This window comes from Pempheris klunzingeri, chromosome 18 (genome assembly GCF_042242105.1).
Source record: "Pempheris klunzingeri isolate RE-2024b chromosome 18, fPemKlu1.hap1, whole genome shotgun sequence".
NCBI classification, from domain to species: domain Eukaryota; kingdom Metazoa; phylum Chordata; class Actinopteri; order Acropomatiformes; family Pempheridae; genus Pempheris; species Pempheris klunzingeri.
The window spans coordinates 23,265,885-23,280,045 of NC_092029.1; positions in this window are offsets into that span (position 1 = coordinate 23,265,885).

The following is a 14,161-nucleotide window of genomic DNA, read 5'->3' on the forward strand; positions in this document are numbered from 1 at the left end:
CAGGGTTCAGTGATCCCAAAAAGGACCGTGGTGGTCACCCAGGTACGGTAACATTATGAAACAGTTGTGTTTGTTTTTGCTTCTTTGTGTGGTTTTGTTTTAAAAGGTATGAACTCACTGATGTTACCATTGTACAAAACACCACGCACCATGCAGCTGAGGGCCAAATTACAGGTTTTCATACATACTATTAGTCATAGCTCAAAAATGCACATCAATCAATCAATCAATCTGTATTTATATGGCACCAATTCACAACAGCATTATCTCAAGACTCTTTCCATAAAGAGCAGGTCTAGGCCAAACTCTTTAATTAGAGGGAGACCCAACGATTCAGGAATTCAGCATAAAGGATTCACATCTTTACTGCCATTGAAAAGATACATATGTTTTCCAGACAGAGTGTGCATCAGTCATATTTAGTGGTTTATAAGCACTGTGTATGGACCCTGTTTCATCATTATCTTTTTTATTGTAGGATGAAGTGGACATTGAGGTTGTCCTTTGGAAGGAGGCCAACCTCACAAAGTTGATGGTGGGCATGCCGATACGCCTCACTCACCTGAAGGTCCAGAAAATATCCACACTGGCCCTTCAGTCAACGCGTTTTTCAGCTGTTGAGGTAAGTAAATAATTTTATGGTTTGATATTTCTGGGGCATCCAGTTGACTTGTTCCAGTAGTAATTAAAATGCTTATTTCTTACAGGTCATTCCAGGAGAGAGGACGATTGAGGTGCTGGGCCTTCGACTGCTGGATGATGAGAACATCGAGGTGCTTGATTGCAGTGATCATGAGCACATCATCCCGGCAGACATCTGGGAAAAAAGCTTCCCTGAACCCATGTCCAGTGTGCCAAAAAAGCTGAAAATAAAATATGCAGATGGCTGGATGATCAGCGTGGTTGCTGACTCCCCCACTGTGCCCCCCCCTCACTCACCTGCCCACACTGCCCCCCCCCCCCCCCCCCCCGTGCCCCCCACACTCCCCTCCCCCCAACGCCACACCCAGCCCCCACCCCAACCAATAATCAGTTCATGAAATAAATCAGTTCAGTAAATATGTTTGTTCAAATTGCATGGTTTCTGTAATTTTTTTCACACATTTTGTTTGCACTAGATTGTTTCCCACATGTAAGGGATTATGTGCAGTGAGCTGGTCATTATTACAAACTTAAACCAGATTTTAACACTGCTAGTTACTGCTAGTTTTAGTCCATGTTGTACTGTTTTACTGAGCAGAGGGCCCTTCACCATGTTAGGGCAAATAGTAGAGCACATTGAATGCACTTCCTTTTCCCATGGACTTGTGGCACTGACAAAGTCATGATTCCACAGTCAACCTGTAGTTTAATGTTCAGGCAACACAAAGCCAACTATCAAATCGATCAATAGATGTGATCCATGTTTTGTACAATGGTAATATCAGTGAGTTCATACCTTTTAAAACAAAACCACACAAAGAAGCAAAAACAAACACAACTGTTTCATAATGTATTCGTACCGGGGTGACCACCACGGTCCTCTGGATCACTGAACCCTGCTGTACCTGGACTTTTATGAAGGGTCCCAGCTAAATGTGACAGAGGCAGCACATCTTTAAAAACATGGCATCAATTTCACAACTTTCAGTCACTGGATTTTCATGCAATATACTCTACTAGTATATAAAGCCAAGGTAAGACAGGAAATTAATGTTTCAGGGTACAGAAAATAGCACCAGCGTGAAATGGGTGTGTTTCATGATGCTTGTTTGTGCTAATTTGACAGATTTCTTGCAGTCATAAGGGAGAAATGTTACTCTTAACATCAGATTAAGGGAGCCAACAAGTAAATACAAATAAAGTCAAATCACAAGGCTGAAACACTCACGTTTAGTTAATGGGAGAAGTTACATTGTGTGCAAGCAGTCCTCCAGAGGCCGGTTTGACCGTCGCTTCCTCTCATATCTTCCTCTCCTCTAGAGTTCAGGTTGGAGAACGCAGCTTGACGTGTGTATGTTGATCCGAACACGGTGCGCGCAGACACACATGGCCAATGTCCTCAGTGTGTGGCACTCTTGCTCAGCTTTCAGCACCATGGAGAGCAGCCGCAGTGTCACCAGCGGCCTGGCTGTCAATCAGGTGCGAATGAGGTGCAACGTCACAACATACTTACCATCAGTTCAATGTCTTTATTGACCTCGTGCCAGTACAATAATGATTTGATGCTCTTTTCAAATGCTCACGTTAAAGACCCTTCAACACAAAAATGTGGTCAATATATCTCTTTTGAATTTTTCGTTAGGCGTTGAGGGCACTAATGTCCAGCATGTTAACCAAAAACCCACAGGAGCTGAGTGGGAGGCTCTGATTTGTCTATGCGCGTTGGTTGTTGCCATGGTGATGTCTAGGACGGCTGCCTGCTAGAGTAGATCCTCATGTCTTGTCTTTTATCTAAATGGTAAATGGTCTGTATTTGTATAGCGCCTTTCTAGTTATTTCAACTACTCAAAGCGCTTTACATGACATCCTCATTCACCCATTCACACATCAATCATACAGGAGAAATGTAATTTGGAGGAGACTATTCTTTCATACTCATTCACACTCTGAAGCCATGCTTCAGGAACAAGTTGGGGTTCAGTGTCTTGCTCAAGGACACTTCGACATGTTGACCCATAGGAGCTGGGGATCGAACCCCCGACCTTCTGATTGAGGGACGACCCACTCTACCACTGAGCCACAGCCGCCTACTTTTTTATATTGTACATTTAACTTATTTCTATTTTTTTTATTTCATACAGATAAATAAGCTATTGGCCAGTAGAACCATGTAGTTCAACGCGTTTTATGTCGCTTTTCTCGTGTTTTGAGTACTTTTATCAAGCATGGCTCCCTTCGCAACGCCAGGACTCTATTGTTTACACCAGGGACCAGCTGATGGACGGGGAGAGACATGAAATCCCCAAACAGCTGAGGAGGAAATACGTAAACCGGAACGTAAGGCCTTTGAACTAAATGGACGAGCTAACAGCTCTCACAAGGACTGACAGTGTGTTTCGTGAGGGGTCGGTCTTGTGCTATGCGGAGACATGGCCGCACGACAACATACCGGACTCTTGAGTCGTGAGTTTACCCGGCTTTCAGTTGGTGCGAGGGGACAGGAGCTGCGCCGACAGAAGAAAGGAGGGAGAGTCGCTGTGTTCGTGAACAACAAGTGGTTGCAACCCTGGAAACATCACGGTGAAGGAACGTTGGTGCAGCCCGGACATCGAACCGCTGGCAGTTAGTCTTCGTCCATCACTTCCGCCATCACAAGCCTGAAGACTCTGCACCCTCATGCTTTCATTGTGCATTGAATTTGTATTTAATATTTATATTGTTGACCACTCCTGCAAAGCAATTTCCTTCGGGATCAATAAACGGGTCTTATTCTTATTCTTGTGCCAAACATGGTGATCTTCCCTCAGAGCAGCTCCTCTGCCAACCTGACGGAGGAAAACAATTATCACACGTCACAGTGCTGGCAGAATGACACCAAGGACAGAAGGTCAGGGGGGGTCCCTGACCTTCTGTCCTTGGTGTCGTTCTGCCAGCACTGAAGGGGGGGGGGGGACTGACCTTATGTCCTTGGTGTCGTTCTGCCAGCACTGAAGGGGGGGGGGGACTGACCTTATGTCCTTGGTGTCCTTCTGCCAGCACTGAAGGGGGGGGGGGGGGCTGACCTTCTGTCCTTGGTGTCGTTCTGCCAGCACCAGCTCATGGAACTCTTTGTTAAACTCTTCCTGGCGCTGAGGACTCTCCCCAGCAGCTCCAGACATGATGTGCACACATATAGCACATAATCACTTAAAAATACAGGAAATTAATCTGTGTTTCAGAGTATAGAAAATAGCATCAGCGTGAAATGGGTGTGTTTCATGACACTTGTTTGTGCTAGTTTGACAGATTTCTTGCAGTCATAGAATGGGATGGGAAGGTGCAGTGCCAGGATTTACATTATAAGGTTGAAAGTTACTGAGGTCACACAACCCTCTACTGTCAAATAACTGTCCACCTGTCTGTGGACATCTTTGACATGCAGGCGAGGCGAGGGTAGGTAGAGGAGGTTCTTGGCTTCCTGCTCCAAGTGGTGAGGTCAGATGGTGCAGCAATGGTAAATAATCTGTACCTGTATAGCACCTTAAGATGATTTTTTGGAAGTGGAATAGTGGAATATTTCAAAAAAGTAGACAAGACCTAAAAGATGCTTGAATTGTGTGTGTGTGTGTGTGTGTGTGTGTGTGTGTGTGTACATGCCCATGTCAAACTGCATTAAGCATCATTACTATACTATGTTTGTTGAATCACTTCAAGGAAGATCAAAGACACAATGTTGCCATGAATTCTGTATCAGTTCAAAGAAATTGTATGTGTAAGTATAAAAATCAACAAAAGAACAAAAGAGAAAATGTAAACTTAAGTCAACCAGCCAAAAAATAACTAAAACATTAAAATAAAAAAGATTAATGCTCCCCTGCAGACCATGTAAACAAAAAGTGTGCATAGGTGATGGAGACACAGGATTTACAGTATGTGATTACAGAAAGAAAGAATATCATGATTGCTCAGACAAATGACAAATACATGATCTGTGAACAAAACTTCTTAGATTGTAATCATTCACAACCTGAGAAAGTATGTATCTATGTATGTATGTGTGTATGTTTGTGTGTGTGTGCATGTATGTATGTATCTATGTATGTATGTGTTGCTGGGATGCATATGTGGGTGTGTGTGTGAGGTTAGGGTAACCCCATCAGCAGGTCTGATGACCTGATCTTAACCTGAGAAAGTGTGTTGATGTTGTTTTGTATGTATGTGTGCATGTATGTATGTGTTGCTGGGATGCATATGTGGGTGTGTATGCGTTTCATTATTGTTGTTGATGTGTGTGTGTCAATATTGTAGTGGAAAATCGCTATTTTTCCATCACAATATCTGCACAGACCATCTGTCTCACAGTGAAGATCAGTGTCAGTCTTAATCACTCTAATAACAAGGAAACTACCTTTTACCACAGGGTGCATCCAAAATAAAACAAATAAAAGAAACAAAAACAAAAGAAGACAAAGATGGCTGGATCGAGGCATCAGCAGGTCTGATGACCGGATCTCAATGACATCATCAGCCTTAGACCCTCTAAGCATGTCAGGAAAAACTCCTCAAAACCTGTATTAGGAAAAAAAGGGAGAAACCTTTAGGTAGGCCAAGTCTTAGAGGGATCCCCTACCAGGACGGCTGAGCATGTCTTCAGTTCAGAGCTGTACGTCCTTGAAAAGAACTCGTCTCTGCTTCACCAGTGATGGGTCCTGTGCTATTTGCTGGATGATGAAGGGCTGCGATCAGGCAGCGGCTGTGTTGAGCTGAACTCTTCCTGGCGCTGAGGACTCTCCCCAGCAGCTGTGAACATGATTCAGGATAGATGTCACAATAGGGTAAACACACACATATGGAGTTTTATCCATTAACCCTCCCCACAGTTCCCTGTAGTGTACTTACAGACTTGTAGTCCAGCTGCACAGGAGTCCACATCCTCTGATCCTGGTCCTGGGCTCATGTGATCCTGGTCCTGGGCTAATGTCATCCAGGTCCTCTGATCCTGTGATCCTTGCTCTGTGACATGTGGAGAGGACAGAAAGCTCTCTGTTTTGACAGTCATGGAACGCACTAGTGCACAAACTTAAGAAAACTGATTACGACAGTTGTCATACCATAACAGGGTCCAGCCTATAACTTGTGAGTGTTACAGGAAGAGATGAGGAGCAGTGACATATATTTGGCATTTTGTCACATTCTCAGTATTACTTACATCTCTATATATCCATAGGAAGCACAGTGAAGCTGACTGACACCAAGCTGCGGTCCAGCTGAAGACTGCTGATGTGCTGATGTCTCTCTTCAGCGTGGCACTGCTTTTGTGGCACGTGTCCAACTTCTCCTCTTCCTCACGAAACTTGGGGGAAACAGTTACACTAGTGAGGAAGAGGACCAACATTTATAGCGTTCAAACGTACTACCTTAAAGAGGTAAAACTCACATAGTTATATACGCAGAAAGGGTCCAGAGATTGAAAGGCAGTGTAGCTGCCTCTGTTGTCACCCTGTTAAAGATGACTGGATCTGGCAAAGCACGAGAAACAGAGTAAAGTGCTGCGGCCGTCCCTTAATATGTCCGTTACAACTTGTGATGATAAAAATGCCAGCTTTACCTCTTTCAACTGAAAGCTGACAGACACAATCTTCATCTTGAAACCTTTAAAACTTGAAACCTTGGGTCGGTGTTATGAGCCCAGTTTGACCTCTGACCTGAGGAGAGAGACAACCGTTGCAAACTACATGTAGTGTGTAAACAGAATCAAGGACTCACAGCCAATACAGCAGAAGAAAAACCTAGTGAGACTACAGGTCACTGATACACAACTAAACAGTCGGTCACCTGGCACAGTTGAGGGACATTTCTGAGGCGTAGCGGCGGTAGAGTCTCCATCCGTCTGTCGGCTGAACTCGGTGGACGCAGTCAAGTATTGAAATAAAAGAGAAGCACCAGTAGATCCAAAAAAGTGTTTGAGTCCCACTGATTATTTTAGGTGAGTGTTTGGGTCCAACGTGGTTGTGTCCCTCTGGTTTTCTTGTTGCCCAGATTCTGCTCCGTCAGCACAGCACTGCTGGATCCAGGTCCGCCTGTTCCAGCAGACTAGTGGATAGCTGGTCACACCTCAGGCACAGATCCAGGTAATTCAGAGACCAAGCAGCGGACTCCTGCTGTGCTGTCTCTATGTTGTCCAGGCATGTGGATCTCTCAGGGCAGCCGTCGGGAACACAGTGAGGGTGATGCTGGACTGCTGATCCCCTCGTGGGCTGATGATGCTTTAAAGTTGTGGACCTGTGAAGTTGTAATTCACACACATGGAAAAGACATAATTCAAACAGTGCCACTTTGTGTCTTTTGGAAGTTAGATATTTTTTCCCCACTTACCACGTGCCTGGGACAACCTCAAGGATCGATGTGGGATATGTGCTGCCCACATGCAACTGATTTGTTCTTTTTTTTTTACAGTGTAGTCAACCATTTGACCACACTTCATACTTTTTCATAATTTTCAGGGGAGATCGTCCCTTCATCCCTCCTGCCCTCCCAGCTTCTTAAAGCTGGACCAGCCAGGCAGGTGTTACAGCCTGGCTGCAAAGGACGACCCCCCCCCCCCCCATCTCATAATTCAAGTATTTGTTAAGCGGAACGGACTGGCTGGACCCACAATGCAGACAGGACACAATGGTAGAAGACAATAGATTTTAATGAAAACACAAACAAATGGAGCCAGAACAGGGAGGGGACCAGGGGAAGCAGGCTGGTGTAGAGGGAACCAGGACTGGAGTGAAGATCCGGGGGAGCAGGCAGGCGTAGTGTGGAGGAGAGGGAGCCGGAGTGCAGACCTGGGGAAGCAGGCTGGAGGTGCAGGTAGCAGGGCTGAGACGAAGACCAGGGTAGACCGACTGGTGAGGAGGACAAAAACCGAGACAGAGACGAGGAACGAATACTAGCGATAGCAAATCTAGACACGAAGAACCTGAAGTGACCGTACAGACACTGGACAATCTGGCACCAGACAAAGGGAGATGCAGACTACTTAAACACAAGGTAATGGGGAACAGGTGGAAACAATCAGGGCGAGGCAGACAATCACAAAGGCGGGAAACACACAAGGGCAGGAAGTCAACAGCCTGAAACGAGAGGAGAGTACTGGGTTTCAACATAAAACAGGAAGTGGTAGACAAGACTAGACACAAGTGAACAGACACACACGAGACATGACAGTATTAGCCGTCATTTCATTTTCATTAATCCACTTTTGAGAATTGGTAATTATAAACTGATCGATTCATTCACGCAATGTAAGCTTACTGCCATGATTTAGCATAATTCATTTTTCACACAGTTCCCAAAATGCCAGTTCTATTCACAATACATCGGTGTTCAATATACAATACACAGGACTATGATAACTGTAATAAGATTGCAGCACACCAGAATCAACGCAACACTGCGGCTGAGAGATAAAAACCAGATCTAACAGCGTATTCTTGTCTGTGGTAGCAGTTGTAATGAGTTGCTGGTAACCTTTCGACAGAAACAGTTCAAGAATGGGCTTGTTAGCTAGAGACAACAGATCCTCATTAAAATCACCACAAACCAAGTAGGATGCTGATCCATGATTTCCAGTGAATCCAACAGGCTCTGTAGGTTAGACAAGAAAGACCGCACACTATAACCTGGAGGTTTGTACACAACAGCAATCACTGCATTTACTGGAGTTTCAAGCTTGACAACAGTAAACTCAATATCAGTAGCGTTCTGTACGTAGTGCTTTTCTCTCGCTTGGATATGATTTCTGACATAGATAGCAACATCGCCACCACTTTTACTAGCCATATCACGGTACTTTGAATACGACACGTTTCTATTGCGCTTGAAAATTCTGTAGCCATCCAATAGCAGACTTTCAGACACAAATGAACCACTGAGATGAGTTTCTGTTAGACACAGGACATCTGCAAGACGTAGTTCATGGTGACTTTTCAGATCAGCAATATGACATGGAAGTCCCTCTGTGTTATGATGCACAACAGTTAGAACATCTGATCTGTTTAATGTCTGCGTGACATGAAGTAAAGGCATAACATGTTCCAACGATGCTACTCTCATTTCAGCCAGAGCTGCATTGATGTCTGAATTGGCATATATTTTATTTTCATCCATATCAATGATATATAGTCCACTGAGAGAGGTTACTCTGCTGAGAGCCACATATGCCATTCCATGTTCAAAAACACGTTTCAGAGACACCACTACTGAGGAAGTCGTCATTCCTTGTACTTTATGTGTCGTACATGCAAATGCCAGCCTTACTGGAAACTGTTGACGCACCACTCCTTTTTTTTTCAGATTTTCCTCGTCTCTGTCAATGTACACAATATTCTCAGCTGCATTACCATCTTTGTTCACATTATCAAGTTCTAGACCAAGTCTAACAACATGCTGATCATTTTCACCAGTAACTGTTCTTACAATCTTTGCAAAAGTTCCATTACACAGACCCGATTGCACATTAATATTTCTGGTAATCATCACACGAGCACCAATAGTAAGCACAATTGAGTCAGGTAACTCTTTGTTCGTCCCTTGAAAGGGTACAGCTTGCCTCTCCATACGACCAGTTTTTATGTCTTTCTTATAGTCATCGGCATCTATCTTTATGATGTCAGAATGAAACAGAGCTAATGTTTCAGAGTTGTGTTTGTCCACTTGTTTGTTTGTTGCAAAAACATGCAGCACATGTCTCACATGATTGTCTCACAGGAGGGAGCTGATAGAAATCTCCAACAGCAAGAACAGACATTCCACCAAAAGGTTGTCGAATTCCTTTTATCTGCTTTAGTCTCGCATCTACATATGCAAAAAGAGCTTTTGAGATCATGGATACTTCATCAATGATCAGTATTTGAGCATTACAAAGCTCAGCCCTGACTTCATCAAGTTTATTTCCAAGGCCAGTGAATGGAGGTTTTAAACTTCTTGGCAGTTTCAGGAGACAATGCAACGTAGTGCCTGAAATGTTAAATGCTGCTGTGCCAGTGAATGCAGTTAACAGAGCAGTGGGTTTAGAAATGTCTGCTTCATCTGCATGTCGTGGAAGTTTGCACAATATTTTGGATGCCTCAGCGTGGATACCTTTAATAAGGTGAGACTTTCCTGTGCCAGCACTGCCATTACCATACAAGAAAAACTGCTCTGGATTCAAGTTATTCAGACGTTTTATGCACCAGTCTCGGATGGTGTAGAAAACAGACGCTTGCTTTTGATTCAGGTTTTGATACATTTGCCGCAACACTGTAGGATCAATGGAAGGGGCCTCTCTCGTGATAGCAATTTCTGAACGCATTTCTGATGGGTTATAGTCAGGTACATTCTCTGGAACATCATCACCAGGGTCTCGTGCCTCTAGTTCTTCAATGCACTCTAACCTTTCAAGATCATTTTCGGGAGCCAGATTGCACTATTTGTTTCTTAACACACCGCTTTGTTCAAATTCTACAATGGCATTATCAATGTCTTGACTGTGCTTTTCATATTTCTCTCTGTTTTCTTTCATAATTTGCTGTACAGACTGAAGCTGATCTGAACCTGGTAGCTCAACAGCAGCACAGTCATGGAAAAATTTGTATGTAGGGAAGTTTCTACTTGTCAGCTGGCTCACTGAACGATGAGGAAGGTAAAGTTTCAACAATGTGCCATGAAATTCCTCAGGATTCTTTTCTTGTGAGAAGCACCGATATCTAATGATAGCAGGCTTATCACCAGTTCTGATCTGAACATGTCCCATGTTATTCAGCAGAGGAACAGCATTTTTACTTTGTGTCTGTTTGCCATACACAATTCTACACATGGAAGCAAAATAAGCCAAGCACATTGCCTCAAACTCTGGTGTTTCTGGTCTGCAGTAGTACTTGTCAGGTAGCCCGCTCATCCACACATTGACAGAGTCATCTGTTTTGTTTTCTAGGAATGAGAAGGGGTAACTCATTTTAAGTGCATTGTCATCCGTTTGTACAAACACAACACTGCGAGTACGTTTCATGTGCAACCCACATGCACGAGCCACACACTCTTGAGCACTGACCTCTCTTTTCTTTGAATACGCCTGCATGATTTCTTTCATTTCATCACTCTCATTTACATTTTCATGACGAGAATGTGCAATCACTGTTTTAAGATACTCACTCAAACAATGTTCAGCTTTGCTGATGTAGCTGCAAATGTACGCAATACACGAGAAAGCATTCAGAATGAACTGTATGTCCATATTGCCATCCCAGGCATCAAGAAGGCAGCGGTTATAGCCATTAACCCAACAGTCTTTAGGATCACGCTTCAGAACAATTTCCTCTGTTTTGGCTTTTGAACGCAGACATTGTTTGTATAAGTCAACAGTGAGGCCACACTGTGCCAGAATCTGCTCTAAACTCAAAGATACAATCTCAGGTTGATGAAGCAAACTGTGCAGTGCTTTCAGTTTCTCATCCAATGCTGGTTCTTGATCTGGATCATCAAGTTGTCCGGGTCTCAAAACCATTGTGTTTGGAACGGGTTGTTTGGGGAATCCAAAACGACAGTTAGCGCCAACATTTTTCACACACGTCTTTGAATGGTTTTTACTGTGTATCTGGACTTCTGATACTTTTCTATGCAGTTCTGGTTGCGTGTCTGGATCTGGAAGCTCAGCTGTGATGTATTTTGATACAAAATCAGAGACTTTCTGATCAGAATCTTCATCAAACACTGGTGCACCATCCACCCAAATCAAGCAATGTATGTGCGGACTTCCTCTGTGCTGAAATTCCAAACGGTAAAAGTAGTCAACTACTTTGCCAATGGGTTGTGCAGGTGACAGAATCAAATCTCTGAACAGTGCCTCAACACGTTTGTCAAACATATGCATAGTCGCCACAGGATTGCTGCGTAGTATGTCACACTTTGCGGACCAATCAAGCTCATCAAAATTCACTTGCTCACCTTGTTGAGTCTTAACCCTTTAAGCGCAAAAGTCGCAAAATTGCGACAAACAACATTGCTGAATAAAACAGGCTGTATCTATAAATGTGGTGCCGAATCTTGTTACTACTTTTCACCAGGACATGGCGGACATGTGTGCCTGTAATCTGAGCAGCATTTGTGGGCGTGGTTCTATTCAAAGTCTTACAGTAAAAAGAGTTTGTAAAACACCCTCCGGCGCAGAGACGTGGCGGCGAAGTAGTAGTGCAGAGCGTAGCGAGAGCGAAAGAGTGTTTTTTCATTTACTCACGATGCCGAGAGGTCGGTTTACCATCGACGAAGTACTTCGTCAGGTACTGGCTGACTCCGATTCCGAGGAGGAAGACATGCAGTTGTCCAGTGAAGCAGAAACTGACATTAGTAGTGACGGCGAGTCCGCGCGCCATAGTCCACAATCAGCACATGGTATAGCGGACGCTTCACCTCAGCGTGGCCGGGGTAGAAACATTCTGCGATTGTCAAGCAGGGGACGTGGTCGAGGTGACAGGGGGGCTCATAACACCGCAAATATGGGTGAATGTAGCGGGGATGAAAACAACCGCGGTTGTCGTATCAGACGCGGGAGAAGCCGCGGGAAAAAACACACCGCTAATAGCGGCAGAGGTGGCGTTCTTTGCCGCACCATAAATCACGGCGGCGATGATGATGATGATGGCTGGCAGTTCTTGAGAGAAGAGGAAGAGTATCAAAAGTGGATCCGAAATTTTGATGAGCCTGTTGGTTATTATGGAGATGATCTGACAAATTCTGAGCCCATTGATTTCATCTCTCTTTTTCTGAATGATGAATTCTGGAGCCTATCCCAAATTTCGTTTCATACTAAAGATATTTCACATTTACAGTATGCCTTTATCTCAAACCACTTTAAAGTTATAGCCTTTTGAAACCTTGATATCAAAATTGAACATTTTCCAATATGCAAATTAGATGAATAATTTCACTCCCATCACAGACTTTGAGTCATACTGAACAATTTTCTCATTGACAGTATTCCTTTATCTCAAACTACTTTCAAGTTATAGCCTTTTGAAATCTTGATATCAAAATTGTATATTTTCTTGAAAAAACTCTGGCGCCTAAAGGGTTAATAGTTGTTATAACCTCTTTCCAACGCATTTCTGCAGCAGAAAACGTGCAAAAGAAAGTAGGAGTTCCCAGCTGTTTTATCATTGCAAACAAATCTTTAGTAGTTTTTTCCCAGTAGGCCGGAGTGCCTCTCAGTGGTATCATGAATCTGACTGCATCTTTGTTTCGCACTAGTTTTTCAACTTCCAGTTTGTCTCTCAACATTGCGTTTGTTATTTTACAACCATCTCGGGTAATAGGTTTGCCTTTCCGCAGTTGGATTCTCATACTGGAAGTGGCCAGATGTATCTCTGTCACAAACTGAGCAAAAAACAAGTAATTGGAATCTCTGGCAAAACGGTCATCAATACAGCAAAGTCTTGTCTTGAAATAACTGCATGGTGTTAGTTTCACAGGTCTGGTTTCATCGAGCGTGTTTTCACCGGTGGGAAACTGAACTGGGAACGCCATCGCTTCAAGTTTAGGAGTTCTGAAAAAGCTTACAGGTTTTTTGCCTTCAGCTGGAGCAACAGAGTAGATTCCGTCACTGAAACTTAGTATTTCCTCTGAAATGTCACTCGGCTGTAAACATGACTCCAGTACAACACCACCATTAGGTTCATCACCATCAGCATTATCATTCTGTTGTCTGCTCTGTGACTGATCTGGTTTGTCAACACACACTTGACTGTCAGTGTCTTGTTCAGCATCTTCAGATTCTGTTTCTGCCTCACAAAGTGCCTCATTCTCACACCTGTCTATCTCAATCAGATCATCCACATTATAGTCACTGTCATTCATTTCATCTTCATCACTCTCATCATCTTCCTCGTCATTAAGTGTGGGATCACACAACTCTGGCTCATCTCTGATGGTAATGTCACTGTACTGGGGATGGATCTGTTTTAGTTTCAACAGAGCTCTCACAAGTTTACACCACGTTACAGTTTGAAATAACTGATGGCCTTTATAGCACAGTCGTCTCTTTTGTAACGGGTGTTTGCAGGACCCAATAGCAGCACAGTACTGGAAGAGCAATCAGGCGGAGAATCGGTGACAGGCGGGAGGTCAGGCAGTCAGCAGGCAGACAGAAGACAGGACGGACACAGGCGTAGCTCGTGGTCAGGAACAGAAGGCTTAGGTAATTACCAGGGCAGAGACGAGGAACTGTAGTCAGGGGCAAACAGGGTCGAAACCAGGAAATCAGTCCGAACAGGAGTGCTGGAAGGTCAGGCATGGAGCGAAGACAATCTGGCACTGAATGAGTCTACTGCTGAGCCTAAATAGGCAGGTGAGTGTAATTGAATGCAGCTGGGGAACCAGGTGAGGGTGATTGCCACTGATAGGGAGGCGTGGCCAGGTAAATAGGTCAGAGAGTGTGGAAAAATACCAGGAGCAGCAGACCAGCACAGCAGATTGTGACAGAACCCCCCCTTCAAGGGACGGCTCCTGACGTCCCCAAAAC